Source organism: Mustela nigripes, chromosome 14 (assembly GCF_022355385.1).
Source record: "Mustela nigripes isolate SB6536 chromosome 14, MUSNIG.SB6536, whole genome shotgun sequence".
NCBI classification, from domain to species: domain Eukaryota; kingdom Metazoa; phylum Chordata; class Mammalia; order Carnivora; family Mustelidae; genus Mustela; species Mustela nigripes.
Window position 1 is genome coordinate 87,464,967 of NC_081570.1, and position 21,619 is coordinate 87,486,585.

A 21,619-nucleotide genomic window follows, 5' to 3' on the forward strand; every position below is an offset into this window, starting at 1 on the left:
AAAGACAGCCAGGACCACTTTGGATCTAAGTATTCCAGAAGCAGTAGTATGATCCTCATCCTTATGCATGCTATAAGACTGGGAAAATAGCCAGGAGACGACGCACCTTCCCATACACAAAACATCTCTGAGACATGTATCACCCCTTCAGTGGGAGGATGTGACAAGAAGTGAAATCTTCTTTGTGTTGTGCAAGAAGAATATGTATCAAGAAATCAATTAATTCCTTAAAATGAATACTGAATCTCATCCTGAAGCAGTCAACTATAGATTTAATCAGTCTTGAAAGAATGGCAGCCTCGGAAAATGTTATACTTTTCTGCAAAGTTTGGTTTTAGCAAATAAAGTGAAATTATCAAGGTGAAAACATTTAAGAATAGGTAATAATGTAACAACTGAGCTTCACTGCTTATTGTCAAGGTGCAAGAGTAATTTCCAGGAGATTGGTTTTCTTATGAGTCAATATGTGATGATAGAGGCGATGGATTATTTCTATTCATTTTCTTTTTTGAACTTACTTTCCAGCATCCCTGGTAAAATCTTGGCTAGAATCTATCCAATTTAGATTGATGCTGAGGATATCTCTCTGAAATGAACCAAACCTTAACCAAACCCACTTAGATAATTTATATTTGAGAGAATGGCAAGCCAACTGTTAGATTAAATTAAAGATCATTTATGATTCAGTTTAGATGCCATAACATTTTATTATATTTTATTATGAAATCACTGTGTATTATTATTTTAGGACTTCTAAATTTACCATAAAGTTATAAATATTACTAAGAGAATCTTAGTTGGTAATCTTTTGCATTTTTATTGTTGTCGTTCCTTTAATATGAATTTAGTATGTATCTTTACCTCATAGAAATAAAAATACAAATATATAAAAGTGAAATAAGTGGAGTCATTATTCTACTTTCAAATACTTATAGAATATTCTCTTAGCTTCTTAAGCATATTAGTCTTAGCATCAGTCTTTCCTAAAGTGGAAAAAAAAAAAAAAGTTGACTTTAACTGCTTTCATGTCGTGTTAAAAATTACTTTGCACCAAGCAGACTTGCAAATATATTAAAATTATTTTTAAAGTTTCGGTAAATGAAAATTACTTACTCAAATCATGTTTTATTAGTTCCTCTTCTTATGAAGCTCAATGGCTGACTGCTAATTCTCTTTTGTAATAGTCGTTTAAATGTTTTTTGGTGGTGGTGTTGTTTTCTCATGAGGCTTAAGTAGCAGTCTTCAAAACTTGTCATGAGGACTTACACACTGAAAAAGTCCCTACATGAATTCTATGCTCTTTCTCTAACTACCTACAAGTCTCCTTAAGCCTGACTTCTATCATTTCTGTAGGGCCCAATCCTACCTAATGTCTGCTGTGTCCATCTGTCTATGGGGATCTCAGCTGTCCTTGCCATGCTAAAAACAAGGAGTATAGACTTACCCCATTCTGGTTTTCTCTAACCATCCATCAGTAAGGCCTCTGTACTCTTCCCCAATTTTAGTCAAGAAGAACATATCATTTGTTATGTTTTTATGTATCCACAAGTTCCAAAATTCAAATATTAAGCTCTTATAAACGCTCTTATAAATAAATGCCTTACTATCATGGCCACACCAGACCTGTGAGATTTGGTTGTGTAAGGGCCTATTCAGCCAGAGCAGCCCCACCCCAGTTGAACTGCCATTTTGTTGTAAAACTTAAATTGACTTTGCCCCCTTCATGGGAACTACTTAAAAACAAGTCTCGGGGGCACCTGGGTGGCCCTGTGGGTTGAGGCTTCTGTCTTCGGCTCGGGTCATGATCCAGGGTCATGGGATCGAGCCCCGCATCGGGCTGTCTGCTCGGCAGGGAGCCTGCTTCCTTCGCTCTCTCTCTCTCTCTCTCTCTCTGCTTCTCTGCCTACTTGAGATCTCTGTCAAATAAATAAATGAAATCTAAAAAAAACAAAAAAAAAAAAACAAAAAAAACCACAAGTCCCGGAAACCAGTCTACATAACAAAGTCCGAGTACAAGGGTGGGCCATGCCAGGTGGAGGTATTCAATCAGTGGGGGTGCACAGAGTCTCCTAGCTATCAAGGTGATGGGCTAGTTTCCATGGCTACTGAGGGGTGAATTGTAATCCAGTTAGCCACCTGTGTATGGCCAGGCCCAACCACATGGCCTTTGCTCTATAAAAGTTAGTCTGGAAAGCAGGGGGCGTCCTCCTCTGTAAGTCTGTTTGACGGTCGGTTTAATTCTTGATGCTTGGTGAGAAATAAAGCTTTGCTTGACTTTCCCTTTGTATCAGTCTCGCTCCTTTAATCACAGACCCATTATTGGGCTACCCATTTTTGGGGGACCCAACAGTTGAAATACTTGTGTCTCCATTTTATACATTTCTTTAGTTTCTCAACAACTAGGCTTCAAAAGAGTCATTCCTTTTTTCTGTCATGAGGAAAGGTAGAGAAATTCTACAGAATTCTTTATAAGACAAAAAATTCAGTAATCCTTACTTATTTTATTTTTTTACATAATCATTTGCTACATAAACTGGGTTGGATTATCAAGTAAATGACACATGACACACTTCTAGGGGATAGGGGGAGTATCTGACTTAATTTGGAAGGAGAAGAAATTTTGTTCCCATTTTTCTCATTTGTTGCTCTAGCTAAAAATAGGAATCAACCTGAAAAACCTCAATAAAAATTATTTTATAGATTGGAGTAAGATTTGCTTTAAATTATCATTCAGGTAATTACTATAATTTAGCTACAACATTTTAATCATAACTTAGTCAAATGATTAAGCTTTTACAATGTTTTAGTGTGGTATTTGTTTCAGTGGAAAAGTTCAACATGGTGACTCTCCAGAGAGAGAGCCAATATTTGTATATATAATGCTACAATTACAGAAAAAATAAAGACAAGTATTACTGCTATAGACATACTAACTGTAAGAGCAACTACTGTTTGAAGGATGGAATGGATGTAGACTGGTAAAGTCACAGAAACATTACCTGCACTTTGAAGGATGCAGAGGACATGGGCCTGTATGAGGGAAGTGTGGTTAGTTCTGGGTGCTGTGAGAGTTTATGGGGTGATGGAGTTGGTAGGCACGGTATATGGAGGACACAGAGGAAAGTAGTTTAACTAGATTGCCAGAAGAACGTTGAAAAACAATGAGAGATAGCTTTGAATATAAAAGAGTAAGACCTATTGGGGAAGATGGTAACCAGGACAAATATATCTTAATAGAACCATTACAGTACTTGACCTGTGGGAAATATAGCAAATGATGTTTTAAGGAATGATCTGCTAATTTTCTAGTTATGTTCACACTAAATTAATAAAAGAAACTAATTAAGCAATTAAAACCAAAATTACCATATCCTATTGAGCACAATGAGTAAAAATCTAGTGACAGATGATGTGAGACATAATGAAAAATATCAGGTAATGACTGTGCCTTCAATAATAATGATTGTGCCTTATATATTCTAAGTGAATGTTGATAAACAAGTATCTCTACTAATGTTAAAAAGCTTTGGGGCGCCTGGGTGGCTCAGTGGGTTAAGCTTCTGCCTTCAGCTCAGGTCATGGTCTCAGGGTCCTGGGTCAAGCCCTGCATTGGGCTGTCTGCTCAGCAGGGAGCCTGCTTCCCTTCCTCTCTCTCTCTGCCTGCTTCTCTGCCTACTTGTGATCTCTGTCTGTCAAATAAATAAAATCTTAAAAAAAAAAAAAAAAGCCTAGAGATTCCTAGAAATAATAGTTTTTGTACTATTTGATTGTTAGGGGAAGAAAATAACTAGATAACACATAGAGTACAAGATCTTATTATAAATGTTAAATATGAGTTAATGTATCACACAATTATTGTATACGCACACAATGCCGGGGAGTGTTCTTGGAAGACAGATGAAGACAGGGGAGGGAGAAGGGGAAGCAAAGTCTATGCCCAATAGTACTTCCATTCCAATGTAGGTGGCACACAGCAGGAGACACACACTTGATATCAGAATGTAGAGGAGCAGGAGTACCAGGAAGGGGAAAGAGAAGGTCGCTGTTGCTGTTTTTATTTAGAATACTCAGGAAGATGTTAAGATCAAATTTAAGCAGAGGCCTTAAGGAAGTATGGTAATGAATACTATAGATATGTAGAGGAACTATATTCTAAATAGAAACTGTACAAAATGCAGATGCCCTGATACAGGAGCTTACTCAATGTGTGTGGGGGAAAAAAAATCAAGAAAATCATTGTGGCTCAATTAGAATGAGTCAAAGAGAAGTAGAGGATGAAGCAGAGAGAAAAGTGGCAGGATACTGGCTGCTATGAATGTGTGTGAGAAATCTGGGGTGAAGTATATTATGTAGAGCCGTGTAAGTCATTGTGAAGTCTTTTGCTTTTATTCTGAATGAGGTGGCAGGATATTGGTGGATTTTAATCAAAGGCATGACCACAGGGAGATCATTCTGGAGACTTGCTAACGGGGAGATCTTGCAAAGAGAAATCATTAATAACCTTGACAAGTACTATTTAGAATGGTGAGGGGGTAAAACACCTTATGATATATATTTGGGTAAGAAAAAGACAAGAGGAACAGGAAACAACAAGGGTAGATAACTCAGAGTTTAATGTACTGAAGATCAAAAAAATAGGTAAGCAGCTCAAGAGAATAAGGCTTAAAGAGAGGGGTTTTTTTGGGGGGGTATATTGCTCTAATTTAAAAGGTAGAGATTTATTATAGCAAGTTTAAATGCTGACATAAATATAGAAGAGAGTGGGAAATCACTAGGTTGGTGTTGAGTAGGCAAGCAGAGATGGATTTTTGGGATAAATTGTGTGGATGGCTTTAGAAAGGAACATTGAAGGCTCTTTTATAGGAACCAGAGGACATTCAGATGCAGATTGTTTAGTAAATGTGGGAACACGTGGTAGTTTTCTAATGATCATTTCCATGTCCCAAGGGAAACAGGAAAAAATTGAAGATGGGAAAGTCATTGAAGGAGAGAAAAGCAAGTATGAAATGCTTGCCTTGGAATGAATTAGATGGAATGGATTAGACACATGCAGTAGAATTGCTAGGCAATACCACATCTCTTTTAGAGGTGGTCATGAATTTAAAGTGAGACCAGTTAGGATGGTTGTGTGTTTCCCTCCTGCCAAGTTCAATTGTTATGGATATAGGTGACAAAGAGAACAGAGGGTCTGGCTTCTGAGGTGCTGATGTCTGCCTCTAGAGAAAAGGGAGGATAAAGGAGTTAAGAATATATGCATTGAATAGTTCTAATGAAAAGCCAAGGAATTGAGAATTTATGCATTGGAATAGTTCTAATGAAAATCCATAGAATCAAAGCTTGAAAATCAGGCAGGAGAGAGTAGAATGGGGTGGAGATTGGCCCTGCTAGAGCTAGAGAGGTTTGCAGTTGGAGTACTCTGAAGGAGGGAGTTTGAAAATTGAAGGTGATTGCTAGGAAAGGAATGCTTGATGTTGAGATCATGTGGAGTTTGCAGTTAGGTAAATATGAGATTTAAGCTGTCACTCCAAGAATGGAGAGCTGAGGTCGTTGGGCATACTGAGAGACTCACAGGTATTGGAAAGATTATCTGTACTCTTAGTACAAATAAAAATTAAAAATAAGATGTCTAATTTTCCCTACTGATAATAAGGGAAGAAACTTCCCTCTCCCTTTTTTTAGAGCATTTACTTTAGAAACCTGGTAATTGTAATTTTTTTCTGTGTCCCTTTGGCAGGTATATAAATCTTCTTAGAAAATACATAAGTCTCTTGCTGGATTTATGAACAGGAATGTCTTTTCCAAGGACACAGGAATCATCTTTTTGAAATGTAAACATTTGTGGGAGGTTAGGAGCCTAGCTTCAATGGGTGTCTTTGTTTCTCCAAGTTGTAAAAGTCTCTCCTGTCATAAAGACATGAGAAGTTTGTTTTCCCTCCAGATAAAGTCAATTAGCTAACGCAGATGGTCACCGCAATTGCCAGGTGAATTTAGAATAAGATATGTGTGACAAATAGTGCTGTCAAGTCTTCTTACTTGAGGACTAGTTAGTGTTTATCTTGAAAATGTGTTGTGTTTTGAGTTATATAAAAGGGAGAGCTTTCTTTTTGTTCTTGCAATCTCTTCAGAGATCGCCTGTGATGCACATTGCATTCTTGCTGAACACTTATAAAACTGTTTTATTCTACTACCTTTGTAAAGAAGTTTCCTGGGTAGAGAGAAGATATTGCTTTTAATCATATTTTCCCAACAGCATAAATATTTAGGCCATGGAGAGTCATGGCAATGAACCATAATCCAAAATCTTCTGGGAATGAGGCATGACCTAGGTAGGAGTCTGTAGATGAGGGCAACAGAAGGATTAGGGGCAGTTACAAGTGGGAGAACTGGGCTTCAAAAGCGTATTGACAGAGGTGCACTTGAGGTAAAGTACCATAGCAAGATGGGTATTTCTATGGTTATTATATCCAAGAGAGTTAAGATTCACTGCCTGTAACTTTGACCTCATGGCTTGGTGTGGCTAAAAATGCAGAGATGCACATTAAGAAATAATGAGTCAGGAATATTTCCTTACATGAAGAATGAAATAACAATAAAACAACAATTCAAGAAATATCAGAAGCGATTGCCGCATGAGTTGTGGAGACAATTTGTGCTGTAAGTTCAGAGAAACAAGAGGTCACAAATTGAATGAGTTGGAAAGATTTTTAAAAATTAATGTGTATGGAAAATTCTCTGTATCAAATCAAAGGATCATGTCTAAACTAGCTTTCAAGTAGCACCTAGGAAGGGACATATACCCCATGGGGGCTCAATAAGTGCTAATTATCATTATATCAAAGGGTGAGAGGCACCTCATCTAATCTAGCCCTCAGGCATCAGATTTAAGCCATTCTGTGTAGATGAGAGGCTGTCTAAATTTGAAATGCTTCCTTGAGTAACCCATTTATAATCATTTCTGTTTCAAACCTTTTCTTGTTTTTAAACCTAATCCCATTCTCTGTGCAATTACTTTTATTATATTTGTAGTCAGTCAAATCACAAAGATTAGATAATACTATTTCCTAGTTACTTATGATTCTCTGCTGAAATATTTCTTTTTTTCCGTCTATAATAGTGTCAGAATTAGATTAGATACAGTACTCAAATAAGTCCTAATAATCTCTCATTCATTCATCCATTCAGTAAGTGTTTTTGAGTCAAATATTATATTATTTATTGCTACAGACAAATTATCTCAAACTTAGAAACTGGAAGTTCTAAGTTCATTTACTTGGATGGTTCTGACTCGAGATCTTTAAGAGGTGTCAGTGAAGATACTGGCTGGTACTGCAGTCATTTCAAGGCTTATGTAGGAGAATGTCTGCTTCCAGCCTCACTCAGTTGTCTGTTGGCAGGCTCAAAATAGCCTTCTTCTAAACTGACTCATGAGGGTGTCTCTATGGGACTACTTCATGACATAAAGCGATTTCCTTCCCAAAGCAAGTAATTCAGAAGAAAGTGAGAGTAAACATCTAAGACAAAAGCCATAGTCTTTTTTATAACCTAATTTTAGAAGTGACAGCCCATCACTTCTTCCATACTCCATTTTTAGAAAGGTAAAACCCAGGTGCCCCTGAATAAATCACAGATTTGTTTTGATTAGATAAATTATAGAACAATACTTGTGGTATTATGGCCTCCTGGTGATGCCTCCTGATGATGTCCACTTTCTTGAGTTTGGATTGGTAGGTGGAAGGTAGACATCACCAGGAGGCCATAATACCACAAGTATTGTTCTATAATTTATCTAATCAAAACAAATCTGTGATTTATCCAGGGGCACCCAGGTGGCTTAGTCAGTTAGCAGTTAAGTGTTTATGTGTCAGCTTGTTGATTTTGGTTCAAGACATGATCTCAGGGTCATGAGATCAATCCCCACATGGGTGTCCATGCTGAGTGGGGAGTCTGCTGAAGATTCTTTCTCTCCTTCTCCTTCTACTGCCCACCCCCATCCCACATGAGCATGCTCTTTTCTCTTTCGCTCAGGGGAAAAAAAAAAAAAAAGTATAATCCTGGCAATGTGGTGCAGTGAAAAGATAACTGGCTTTGAGTCAGACAGACCCAAGTTGGAATTCCTTTCTTCCTTATATCAAGACACTTAATCTCTTAAACAGCTTTTCTTCCATAAAATGACAAAAGAGTTGTAGCCACCTTAGTTGTCACTATACAGAGTAAATCACATACCTTAGAAGCTCTACAAATGTGTTTGTTTTTGAAGTAAAGTGCTTACTGTAGTAGGTTTTCAATAAATGTTAAAATGCAAAAAGATAAATTTAGAATGCTTCAAATGATAAAATTCATCTTGGGAAATTGTTCAATAAATACAGGCAACTACAGACAACATGAGTAATGATGAATTTCTAGAGGACAGATTGGGAAGAGGTGGTAGTGAAAAATCACACTGAAAGATGTAGCGAAAGATAAGATTTGAGTAAGTGAAAAGTATATCTTTACCAGTTAAACATTTACCCAGAGAAGACCTAAGAAAATGTTGAGTAGAGTAATTACTTAGACTTTTAGTTATTTTTAAAGCTTTAAGAGATAGTAATAAACAATATATAAAGGTTCTCTTTTCCTTATCAGGTAGAGTCACAAATCAGGCATGGATTCACAGCACAAGTTGAGGCTTGGTATTCAACCAGGCCTCCTCGGTGTTGTAGATCTCACTCAGGAATCTGAAATTGGTTCTAGGTGAGACAGGAATTCCACTTGTGGGAAGTCCAGTGGAGTAGAAAGAAAGCTGTAAACATTTTCTAATATACAACTAACATATAATTGGCTAGTTAATGGGCAAATAAATCTGAAGTAGGCTTGCATAGGCATTAAAAAATAAAAATATTTAGTCATTTATAAATTGGATCCAGTTTGAAGAAAAGTATGTGATGAGGGAAAGATCATTTGTTTTATTTCAGGTATCTCCTTTTATATCTCTGTGAGTAGGATCTTGATGTTTTTATTTTACTTATACAAGTAAACTAGAAAAATAAACAAAAGAACTATAGTATTAATTTTTTTCTCTTTGTGTTAAAACACATAACAAATAGAATAGAATGAGTTATATGGAAAGTTTACTGAAGAAAAAAATTAATCCTGCCACTAATTATATTATTATTTTTATTGATAGATTATTTCTCTTATAAAACATAATTCAGAAAACTTTTCTTAAAAAATTCAAAACAATAGCCTTTATAACATGCTAGGAAGAGAATTGCATATTTTAAATTCATGTGCTTATTTTTAATCATCTCTATTCAACTATGTTCCAAGCCATTCTATTCATTTTTTTTTTCAAAGAGAAATGAACATAAACTCAATCATAACTTTGTAATCAAATTATTCCTTTCTAAAACCCAACTGTTTTGAATGACTGCACCAGTGGAATCAGATAAATTTGTAGGATAAAAATCTTTGAACTCTGAGTTGTTATAAAACAGAATGGTTTTTCAGGGCATGTAAGTTACAAATAAAATGAAAAAGCAAGAGAACAATTGGAAGAGTTTGTCTTGTCATGGACTATGTATACACAAACCAGGTCAAAACTTGATCTAACATACGATATTGTGATTAAGATACTTATTTAACCCTTCTAAGCTTTAGTTGTTGAACTTGGGCATAAATAATAGTATATAATTCATAGGATTGCTATAAATATCAGATCTGATACTGTATGGTTATCTTAAATTACTGGTCTGTCATGTGGTTGATGGTCAAAAATAAGAGCCACTATATTATCATTATGATGATGACAATTTGAACTTGAAGCAAAAGTATACTTTTATTACAAATAATGATAAAATAACTTGCATTGTTCAGCAAATTTTATGGAGATGGGAATGTATCTAATGATGAAGACATTAAGAATTGATGAATTCATTACATTAAAATGTGTAGTGAAAAGTAGAAAGTGAATGTCACTAATTCCACAGTTCATAAAGGAAAAAATATTATTGATAAATTAGACCTCATCAAAATTAAAAACATTTGCTTTACATAGGGTCCTATTGGGAGGAAAAAAATATACTAGAGACTGAGAAAATATTTTCCAACCCCTTATCTGACAAAAGATTTATATCTAGACTATATAAAGAACATTCAAATCTCAAGAGCTAAAAAATAAACAATCCAATTAGAAAATGGTCAAAGGACATGAAAAGGCATTTCATCAAAGAGGTATGAATGAGAAATAAGCAGATGGAAAGATGTTAAACATCATTAGCCATTAGAGAAATGTAAATTAAAACCATGAAAATATATGACTTTATGCCCATCAGAATGGCTAAGAATAGAAAAAAAAATGGCAATAATATCAAATGCTGGCAAGGATGAACTAAAACAGAATCTCTTCTGCATTGCTTATTAGAATGTAAAATGACATGGCTGCACTGGGAAATAGTTATCAGTTTCTTTAGGGGAAAAAAAAAAAAAGTGAAACATACCCTTGCCTGCCAAACCGTCAATTGAGCTCCTTGGTATTTATCTGGAATATCAAAAACTTATGCCCCCACAAAAAATCTGTGCAAAACTCTTTACAGCAGCTTTATTTGTAATAGCTAGAAACTAGAAACAATGAAAATGGCTCTCAATATTGGTTAAACAAAGAGTGGAATACTACACATCAACAAAAAGGAATGGATCATTGGTATACACTACAAGCTGGATGGATCTCAAAGCTTTGATGCTGAGTGAAAAAAGCCAGTCTCAAAAAGGTTACAAACTGTGTGATTCCATGAGATGAAATGCTCAAAATGGCAACATTATAGAGATGGAAAATATGTTACTGGTTCCCAGAAGAAAGGGTAGTGAGGGTGGATATGTGATGGATAAAGAGGTAAGACAGTGAGATCTTTGTGCTGATGCAATGTTTTTGTATCTTGACTGCAGTAGTGGTTACATGAATCTACATATACAATAAATGTCACAGATTTATATTACACACATTGCACCGATGTCAATTTCCTGGGTTTTGATATTGTACTGCAAATATGTAAGATATAGAGGAACCTGAGTGAAAGATACACAGAACCTCCTTATGCTATCTTTGCAACTTCCTGTGAATCCATAATTATTTGAAAATTATATTTTTAAGTGGGTGAAAAATATGAGCATCTCTAATTCTTCAACTCCTCAAAAATGTCATTAGAGAACCTTATCAAAATCTTCCTGAAGGAAGTCCTTCTAAAGGAGAAGATAATCATGAAAGTGGTTTTTCAACTTCCCATTTTTCACAGCTAAAAAATTAGAAGCTATACAAATGGGGTATGGATGTTGTATAGTGCATTGTGACATTGTAGCATGTTAGATCAAACTCTGTATTACTGGTCATTTTGAAATCCAATTTTAGGAGGTATTTAAAATGCACTGTGTCACGTAATACTGCAGGCAAACTGCTAGGCACTTATCTGAATAATTTACAGACATTTTGTGTGTAACTGAAAAATCCAAGTTGCGACATAAACGTTCCACTATCAGTGAGCCAATATGTCATGCTTGTGAAATTTTATCCAGGTTTGCCTTACTCCAAAGCATCTATTATTTCCAACACAGACCATCCTCAATTTACAATGGAGTTACAGCCAGATAAGCCCATCATAAGATGAAAATATCATAAGTCAAAAGTACATTTAATATGCCTAACCTACAGAACATCATAGCTTACCCTACTCCTCCTTAAACATGCTCAGAACACTTATGTTAGCCTACAGTTGGGCATAGTCATCTCACACTAAGCTTGTTTTATAATGAAGTGGTGACTATCTCACATAATTTATGGAGTGTTGTACTTACAATGGGAAACAATAGTGGTACGGGTACAAAATGATACAGAATGCTTGTGTTGCTCCTGTTGATCATGTAATGGTTGCTTACCCTCTTGGTTGTGTGGCAGATCAGTCAATGCAGTTGTAGCAGCTGATGCCCAGCATCATGAGAGAGTATCCTACTACATACCCAGAGCCAGAGAAAAGACCCAAACTGGAAATGCAAATGTGGTTTCTACTGAATGCACACCACTTTCAACCATGATGAACTTAAAAAATTGGAAGTCAAGCAATCATTAAGTCAAGAATCTTCTGTATAAAAGATATATAAATGTGTAATCCGGATGTATAAACCATAGACTATTTTCTGTTTTACACTTCACAGGTATGTTGTTTATGGTTGCCTAAATATGATACTTCCAGCCATTTCTAGAAAAAAAAAATGGGCATCAAACTCAAAGTCAGATTTTCCAACAAATTTTCCCTTAACCAACTCCTTTCTCATTGCTTGTGTTTGAAAAGTCTTCTGTCTGACTCTCAGTAGCTTTTTTTATTTTTAGGAGTTTAAGACAATGTAGCAAAGGGCTACAAGGCTGATTTCTCGCTCTCATTTTTAAGATGCTTCTGGTCCTCACAGTAGAATGCTTAGCCCTCATTAACAGTGGAATCAAACCTTGCTCTCGCCAACTCCCTGCAGAGAGACTGCTATTCCCCTGCAGCCCTGGAGCAGCTGTTATTTCTCATTCAGGTGAACTTCAAGCAAGTAACTAACCTTGCCCAAGAGGGCTGGGATCTTCTTTGGAAGATCATAACAATTTCTTAACAACTTTTTTTTTTTTTTTTTTTTTTTTTTTTTTTTTACTGTCCTCAGTAAAGTTTTCAAAGTGTGTACTGTGCCAGTTATCTAAACGTCCCAGGTTGATGTCTCCACTGGTAGTTGAAAAAAATTACTACCATTCATTGAAACTAATGAATTCCACCATGGATCATAGTTTGCACCTAGTTACTTTCTTGGTGGCAGCCTAAAGTACAATAGCGTTACATCCAGTCTGGGGTTACTGATCTCTGACTTAGACTAGATTCCATGTTTTGGTGTTTTCTTTCTCTTCCTAGGCCCAGCCATACTCATTCTATCCTTTTCCCCACTATTCTCTACAGAGCCCCCATTCCATGGGCAACCCCCCACCCTCCACCCATACATCCTCAAAAACATTCTCCAGCAACCTTTTGTCTTTAATCGGAATCTGAATTTTCTCTAATATTAGCTTGTCCCTGCAGTCTTTTGGAGTGCTCAATCTACCACTCTCTACATGGTTCAAGAATAATGAATTGAGGTTGAATTTTCCATAAATATCCACTCTCGTTTTCATCCCATATAAATGTCTTCCATCTTTAAAAGTGCATGGTTTGGGGTGCCCGGGTGGCTTAGTTGGTTAATTTACTGCCTTCAGCTCAGGCCATGATCCTAGGGTCTGGGATTGAGGGTCCCCCAGGCCCCCCACCTGGGGGACAGGCTCCTTGCTCAGTGGGGAGCCTACTTTTCCCTCTCCTTTTTCCTGCTACTCCAACTGCTTGTGCTCTCTCTTCCTGTCAAATAAATAAATACAGTCTTTAAAATAAATAAATAAAACACGTGGTTTCTTGCCAGTGTAGATTGTGTCACTCTTCACAATCTTCACCTAAAAGTCCTGCAATTTATCCTCTATAGAACTTAATGATAAGAATCTCTTCTGACCTCCTCTTACATACTTTTCCATATAGATGAACGGCCCACATATAAACCATATACAATTATTTGTCTGTTTTCATATTGTAGCTTTTTAAAAAAAATTTTTAAAAGAGTTTATTTATTGGGGCACCTGGGTGGCTCAATAAGCCTCTGCCTTCGGCTCAGGTCATGATCCCAGGGTCCTGGGATTGAGCCCGCATCAGGCTCTCTGCTCAGCAGGGACCCTGCTTCCCCCTCTCTCTGCTTGCTACTCTGCCTACTTGTGATCTCTCTCTGTCACAAATAAAAAAATAACATCTTTTTAAAAATAAAGATGTTCTCTGCCCATTTCTTGATTTGATTATTTGTTCTCTGGGTGTTGAGTTTGCTAAGTTCTTTATAGATTCTGGACACTAGTCCTTTATCTGATATGTTGTTTGCAAATATCTTCTCCCATTCTGTCAGTTGTCTTTTGATTTTGTTAACTGTTTCCTTTGCTGTGCAAAAGCATTTGATCTTGATGAAATCCCAATAGTTCATTTTTGCCCTTGCTTCCCTTGCCTTTTGCGTTGTTCCTAGGAAGATGTTGCTGCGGCAGAGGTTGAAGAGGTTGCTGCCTGTGTTCTCCTCAAGGATTTTGATGGATTCCTTTCGCACATTGAGGTCCTTCATCCACTTTGAGTCTATTTTTGTGTGTGGTGTAAGGAAATGGTCCAATTTCATTTTTCTGCATGTGGCTGTCCAATTTTCCCAGCACCATTTATTGAAGAGGCTGTCTTTTTTCCATTGGACATTCTTTCCTGCTTTGTCGAAGATTAGTTGACTGTAGAGTTGAGGATCTATTTCTGGGCTCCCTATTCTGTTCCATTGATCTATGTGTCTATTTTTGTGCCCGTACCATGCTGTCTTGATTATGACAGCTTTGTAATAGAGCTTGAAGTCCGGAATTGTGATGCCACCAACATTGGCTTTCTTTTTCAATATCCCTTTGGCTATTCGAGGTCTTTTCTGGTTCCATATAAATTTTAGCATTATTTGTTCCATTTCTTTGAAAAAGATGCATGGTACTTTGATAGGAATTGCATTAAATGTGTAGATTGCTTTAGGTAGCATAGATATTTTCACAATATTTATTCTTCCAATCCAGGAGCATGGAACATTTTTCCATTTCTTTGTGTCTTCCTCAATTTCTTTCATGAGTACTTTATAGTTTTCTGAGTATAGATTCTGTGCCTCTTTGTTTAGGTTTATTCCTAGGTATCTTATGGTTTTGGATGCAATTGTAAATGGGATTGACTCCTTAATTTCTCTTTCTTCTGTCTTGCTGTTGGTGTAGAGAAATGCAACTGATTTCTGTGCATTGATTTTATATCCTGACACTTTACTGAATTCATGGGCAGAGGACATGAGCAGACATTTCTGCAAAGAAGACATCCAGATGGCCAACAGACACATGAAAAAGTGCTCCATATCACTCGGCATCAGGGTAATACAAATCAAAACCACAATGATATATCACCTCACACCAGTCAGAATGGCTAAAATCAACAAGTCAGGAAATGACAGATGCTGGCGAGGATGCGGAGAAAGGGGAACCCTCCTACACTGTTGGTGGGAATGCAAGCTGGTGCAGCCACTCTGGAAAACAACATGGAGGTTCCTCAAAATGTTGAAAATAGAACTGCCCTATGACCCAGCAATTGCACTATTGGGCATTTACCCTAAAGATACAAACGTAGTGATCCAAAGGGGCACGTGCACCCGAATGTTTATAGCAGCAATGTCCACAATAGCCAAACTATGGAAAGAACCTAGATGTCCATCAACAGATGAATGGATCAAGAAGATATGGTATATATACACAATGGAATACTATGCAGCCATCAAAAGAAATGAAATCTTGCCATTTGCGACAACATGGATGGAACTAGAGCGTATCATGCTTAGCGAAATAAGTCAAGCAGAGAAAGACAACTATCATATGATCTCCCTGATATGAGGAAGTGGTGATGCAACATGGGGGCTTAAGTGGGTAGGAGAAGAATCAATGAAACAAGATGGGATTGGGAGGGAGACAAACCATAAGTGACTCTTAATCTCACAAAACAAATTGAGGGTTGCTGGGGGGAGGGGGTTTGGGAGAAGGGGGTGGGATTATGGACATTGGGGAGGGTATGTGCTTTGGTGAGTGCTGTGAAGTGTGTAAACCTGGTGATTCACAGACCTGTACCCCTGGGGATAAAAATATATGTTTATAAAAAATAAAAAATTAAAAAAAGATGTTATTTATTTATTTGACAGAAAGAGACACAGTGAGAGAAAGAACACAAGCAGAGGGAGAGGGAGCAGCAGGCTTCCCACTGAGCAGGCAGCCCGATGGGGGCTTCTATCCCAGGACTCCGGGGTCATGACTTGAGCTGAAGGCACATGCTTAACGACTGAGTCACTCAGGTGGCCCCATATTGTAGTTTTTTATCTCTAGCCTTCTTGTACCACGAATTTCCATCACTATGCCCTTGTTATAACCAGCATTTTATCTGTGACCATACATTCCCATACATTCTATCTTTTAAATTTACTCTCTTTTCCAAATTATCTTCTCCTGTCTTTATCAGTATTTTCGTCTCCTGTGTACTGCCCCCCACCTTTTATCAGTTGCATTAGATGCTTCTTGGATTCCATAACATTCCTCACCAGCTTAATTTTCATCATCTATCCTTTATTCCATTCACCACCTCATACCATCACCTATCTTGCCCTTTGTTTTTTTCCTTAAATCAATCCAATAAATACACTGTGGGTCATCAGTCCATATGTTTATATGTTCAGTTCCTGTACATGGCTCATTTGTTCAATGTTTAGGTGGAAAATATCCAAATTAGCAATTTACTCCCTTCACAAATATAGTCTCCAGCTAAATAAGATCTTACTACTAATTGAAAATCTTTGTATGTGTCATTGGTCAGCTTCTTCTCTTATTCCTAAACTGACTTCAACAGAGATTTTGATGACATTTTCTGGCTCGCTGATCTAAGATTTTCCTCATTTGTCAAGTCTGTGATCAGACTGTTCTCAACTCACTCTTAACCAGTTTTGGTGGGAGATCTGATTTCTCCCTACCACATTAAAGATAAATACTTTTTCACATATTCTGGTTTGCGTTTGCTCTCATCTCCTCTGAGACTTCAATCCATTATTTTGTTTTCTCCTCTTGGGAGATTTTCAATTCTCTTTCTTTTCTTTTGGAATATTTTTAGAGTCATTCACCATGCCTATCATGTGGTCGTTCCATGCTAGGTGTTTCTTTTACATATTCTTTTAACTCATCTTCCTTGGTGCTTGTTTCTAATCCCACTAGAGTTCAAAAAGCAGTCTCTGCTTTAATAGTCTCCAAATTCTCTCTCTCTGTTTTTCAGCTTAAGCCATTAAACATTTTGTTGTTGTTTTTCTTCTCATCTTTGTCAAAACCACCATTGCAAAATTCATTCGTGGAAACTATTTTAACTTATTCCACTCTAGCATTAGTATAATTTAGTTCTTGACTTAATCTTCTTTTGGTTTCCTTGGTATGTTCTACTGGGCCACTCTTTCTCCAACTTTTCTCCAGATTCCCCATCTGCTAATTCCTTAAACATTTGCATTCTATAAGGCTCTCCTCTTCAGCCTCTTTTACTTTTCCACTTATATCCTTTCAGATGGCCTTGTTCTTTCTATATGGTTTGAATTACCTTGTGTATACTAATGACACAATTATCAATTTTTTCCACTTGAGAATTACCCTGAAATACCTTTAATATATTTATCAAAAATTGTATCTTGGGGCATCTGGGTGGCTCAGAGGATTAAGCTTCTGTCTTTGGCTCAGGTCATGATCTCAGGATCCTGGGATCGAGCCCCGCATTGGACTTTCTGCTCAGCAGGGACCCTGCTTCCCCCTCTCTCTCTCTGCCTGCCTCTCTGCCTACTTGTGATCTCTGTCTGTCAAATAAATAAATAAAATATTAAAAATAAATTATATCTTCTAGGAGTATACCACAGTGGATAAGAACCAAACTGCCTGAGTATAATTTCGGACTGCCGTTTTCTTGCTGTGTGTGGTTAGACAGGTTACTTAACTTACCTATGCTTAAATTTTCTCATTGTTAAAATTTGAGGTAAAACAAGACCTCATTACTACTGTTGTTTGGAGGATTATATATATAAGCACATGTAGAACACTTAGAACAGTACCTTGCAAAGTAAGCCTTCTATAAATGTTACCTCTTACTAAAGGTTTTATGGAGAAGAGGAACATTTGTATTTAGATGTCTATTTACTATAGGTGTTTTATGCAGGGGTGATTTATCTATGGGAATCAGTGCTTATAAACCTTTAGGAGTGGCAGTGAATGTTCTCTAGAGGCCTCTAAATAAATCCCAGAGCGGTAAAGTACTGACACTGCAATGAAGCAACCGCTGTGAGGCTGCCACTGAAGTCAAATAAGAATCCAGGACCTAAGGAAGCCACCTCCGCAGCTACCTCAAAGATGTGGAGGATGGACACTCATACCTGCTGTGCCAGGATTATAAAGAGGGATCAGGTGCTGCTGCAACCACGACTGTATCTAGGCACAAAGTCCAGGTGGAAAGTGGACTCTGGAAAATTACTGTAGAGAAATCTCACATTTTCATGACTATCTGCAGAAATAGACAAAGAGGTCAAGAAAGTGACTTTAATTTATTTTATGCCTTTCACTTTTCACATGAATATGTCTAATTGGTAAAACTGAATGTCTACCTCAAACTCTAACGTCAAGGAATGTTTTAGGAGTGTACCATTCAGCCTTCCAACCTCTCCCATAGAAAGACCATGGAATAAAATGGAATGAGTAAATCTACAATAATTCCTGAGGGCATCCTTGGATGCCCCACATGTACCTCAATGTCCATTTGTCCATACTCATCCTCCAAACCAAACTCATCGCCTCCTGCACTCCACAAATCTGCTTTTTTTTGGTTGTTTATTGAATTATATACCTTAATGAAGAGTATCATTACTGGTTTCCTAAAACTATAATTTTTAGATTTCCATTGACTCATCGCCCTTCATGCTACTCTTCAATTCCCACTGGTAAGATAGTTTGGTTGAAATGACTTCTTTGACCTCACCCGTCTTGTCTGGGTTCTAAATCTAGTGCCACAGGCTTGGACTGGACCCTCTATCATTTTACTTAGACTGTTAAATAAGCTGTGTATTTCTCTTTATCATTTAGCTTGGCTCTCTCCTAATCTGTTTTCCAGACATTGTGCTGATTGCTGTTTCTAAACACAGCACAATTAGTGTTATCACTCTCTTTTTAAAGATGTTTCCAAGGATCCTTACTGCCTTTAGAAAAATAGACCAAATTCTTACCATAGTATTTTCCCTCCAGCCTCTTTTCTCACTACTCCTCACTCACGCTCCATGGAGTAGGTATACTGAAGCATTTAAAGTGCCAAATTGGGGCCTTCGTAAACATATCTCTGTAGGACCGAAATATTCTGACCTCCCTTTCTCAGGTCTCTGCACTTGATATCCCCACCTCTAGCAAGTCTCCTTTGCTGACAGATCACCTATTCTAGTCAACATGAGATACCACCTCTACTGTTATCCAGTATCCCTCTGTTTTACCACTTATGTTGTATGGAATCATTTCGCTCTACTTATATCCCCATTAACCTGCAGGCTCTTTGGTATCTGCCTTTTACCTCTGTATCTCTGGTGCCCAACACAGAGCTTAGAACACGGTGAGTTGTGTTTATAAATGCCTGTGTAATGAATGTGATTAAATAAACTTCATATATTATCATGAAACTTCATCCTTTGCCTTTAATATTTCCTGACCATCACACATAACCACAACACCAGAAAATTAATCTGTGCAAAAGACCATTCTTCTATTCGCTGTGCAAGAATCTGATAGCTGTTTTCCTCCTGGATGAAAGCAAAGATTCTAAGTAAATATTTCTCTCTTCTCCTGAATTGACCTCAGCATTTTATAATTGCAAAAGCTTTAATTTCCCGGTGAAGTTTAACAACAGTATTTATATTCACATACAGATTTGGACCATAGGGAAGATACTGGAACAAACTCCAGATTATAGAGGTGACTATTTCTTTAGACATTAATTAATTTCCCCTATTCAGGACATCTCTATCAGTGACTGAGAAAATCTGCTTTAATAGCACTGTTAAATATAATCTATGCATTGATCAGATAAGGCTGAACTACACACATGTAAATATAGCTTCATTTATCAAATCAGTCAGAGTTTTAGCATTTTTGTTATTTTTTTTTTTCCCATGAAGGATGATCTGACAATGGCTGCTGATAATGACTCAGAACTGCAAGTTTACTGACTTCCCTTCACAGTTTTTTTTTCCCCTCCTCAGAGGAAAACTTTCTGGCACCTTTCTTTCTTTACTCTTATCTCCAAACCCCATTATAGTACCTGTCAAGAATTATTCAACACAAAGTCTGATCCTCAATGTCTGTGTAAGACATAAGTCTCAGAGTGATATATCCTTAGCTCTCGATTTCCTACCCCATTCTCCTAATTTCTGCATCTTTCAGAGTTTATTCATGAAAGCATGAAATAGTCCCAATTACATACAGCACATGAATCTCAGAAAAGAATGTTTAGAAAAAGATTCCAGATACAAAATAGTACATCATGTATGAGTCATTCCATTGACATGAGGTACAGAATAGACAAGGCTTATCTATGCTCTCCATAGCAGGATCCTTGTTGCTTTGGAATATAGTGATAGGAAAGGAACATAGGGACGATGTGTGGAGCGAAGAACTATTCTGTTCTGTGACCGAAGTGCTCGTTACATGGGTATGTTCAGTCTGTAACAATTTACTATAACTCAAAAAATGGCAACAGCTTTATTAGAAAATAGTTATTATTACTTCCTTTCACAGATGGGGTGTTGAAGCTTCTGAGAGGCTGATGTCAGGGTCAAGTTACACATTCCTTACACAGCAAAGAGGATCAAATCCAGGCTGCCTGCCTCCAGGGCCCAGGTTCATAACTATTCTGAGGAATCATATCTGCCTGGAAATTATGGCTCCCTCAGGCCTTAGTAAAAGAGCTTGATACTAGGTCTTTCAAATAACCTATGATATTACAGCAGTTTTTCGTATGTCTTTTATATTCAGTCTTTAATGGAAATATTTTACTTAGATCCTAATTATGGAGTTTAATGTGCAAAGTGAGAAATGAACCACACAGGAAGATTGCATTAAATAGTCAATATTTCATACAACATTAAAGAAATTATTTATATCACAAACCAGATAATATGACACAAATCCAAAATACATAGAAATATAATGTGTGATACAAACTGTTAAAACAAGTCATATGAGTATTCTATATGATCAGCATATCCCAAATACATTAGTTTTAAAGAAATTTTCTCACTATTGTGAATACCACATACATTTGTTCCACAAATATTAAAAATACCTTCTAGAAAAATATAACCAAAGGGGGAAAATTTGTCATTACTTTTGAGACCACAGTTTGCCATAAATACTTAGTTGTATTATATTTAATAACTTGAATTAGAAATAAGACATTGAGTTATTTTAATTTTTAATAAATATATATGACATACATACATATACATATATGTCTTACAAATAAATGTAGAAAATATCAGTTTACTAACTGATATAAAATAGCTGTCATAGATTAATATATAATTTCTTTTAACTGCTGATGTGTCAACTTTTTCTCATTAAGATGGGAAATAAAATGTATTATCAGGGAGCCCATAGAATAAGTCTTTTTGACTTCCTGGAAAGAAACCTTTGATAAAGTTCTACATGACAGGATGACAAATAAGCTGAAAGCTTCAAAAACTCTAGGCATCTTATCTAAAACACTTAAACTAGCTCAAATGGATAATGGAGATTACTTTCAAAGTGGTTTATGACCACATTCTTTGCTAAGTGTTAAGTGGAGTTTTATAAGGTCATTCTTTTGAACTCCATTACTTTGAAGGCATAGAAACACTTTTATTCTTAAATGTAAAAGTAGAGGAAATTGTTATTCATCACCATGATATATTTAATAAAGCAACCATT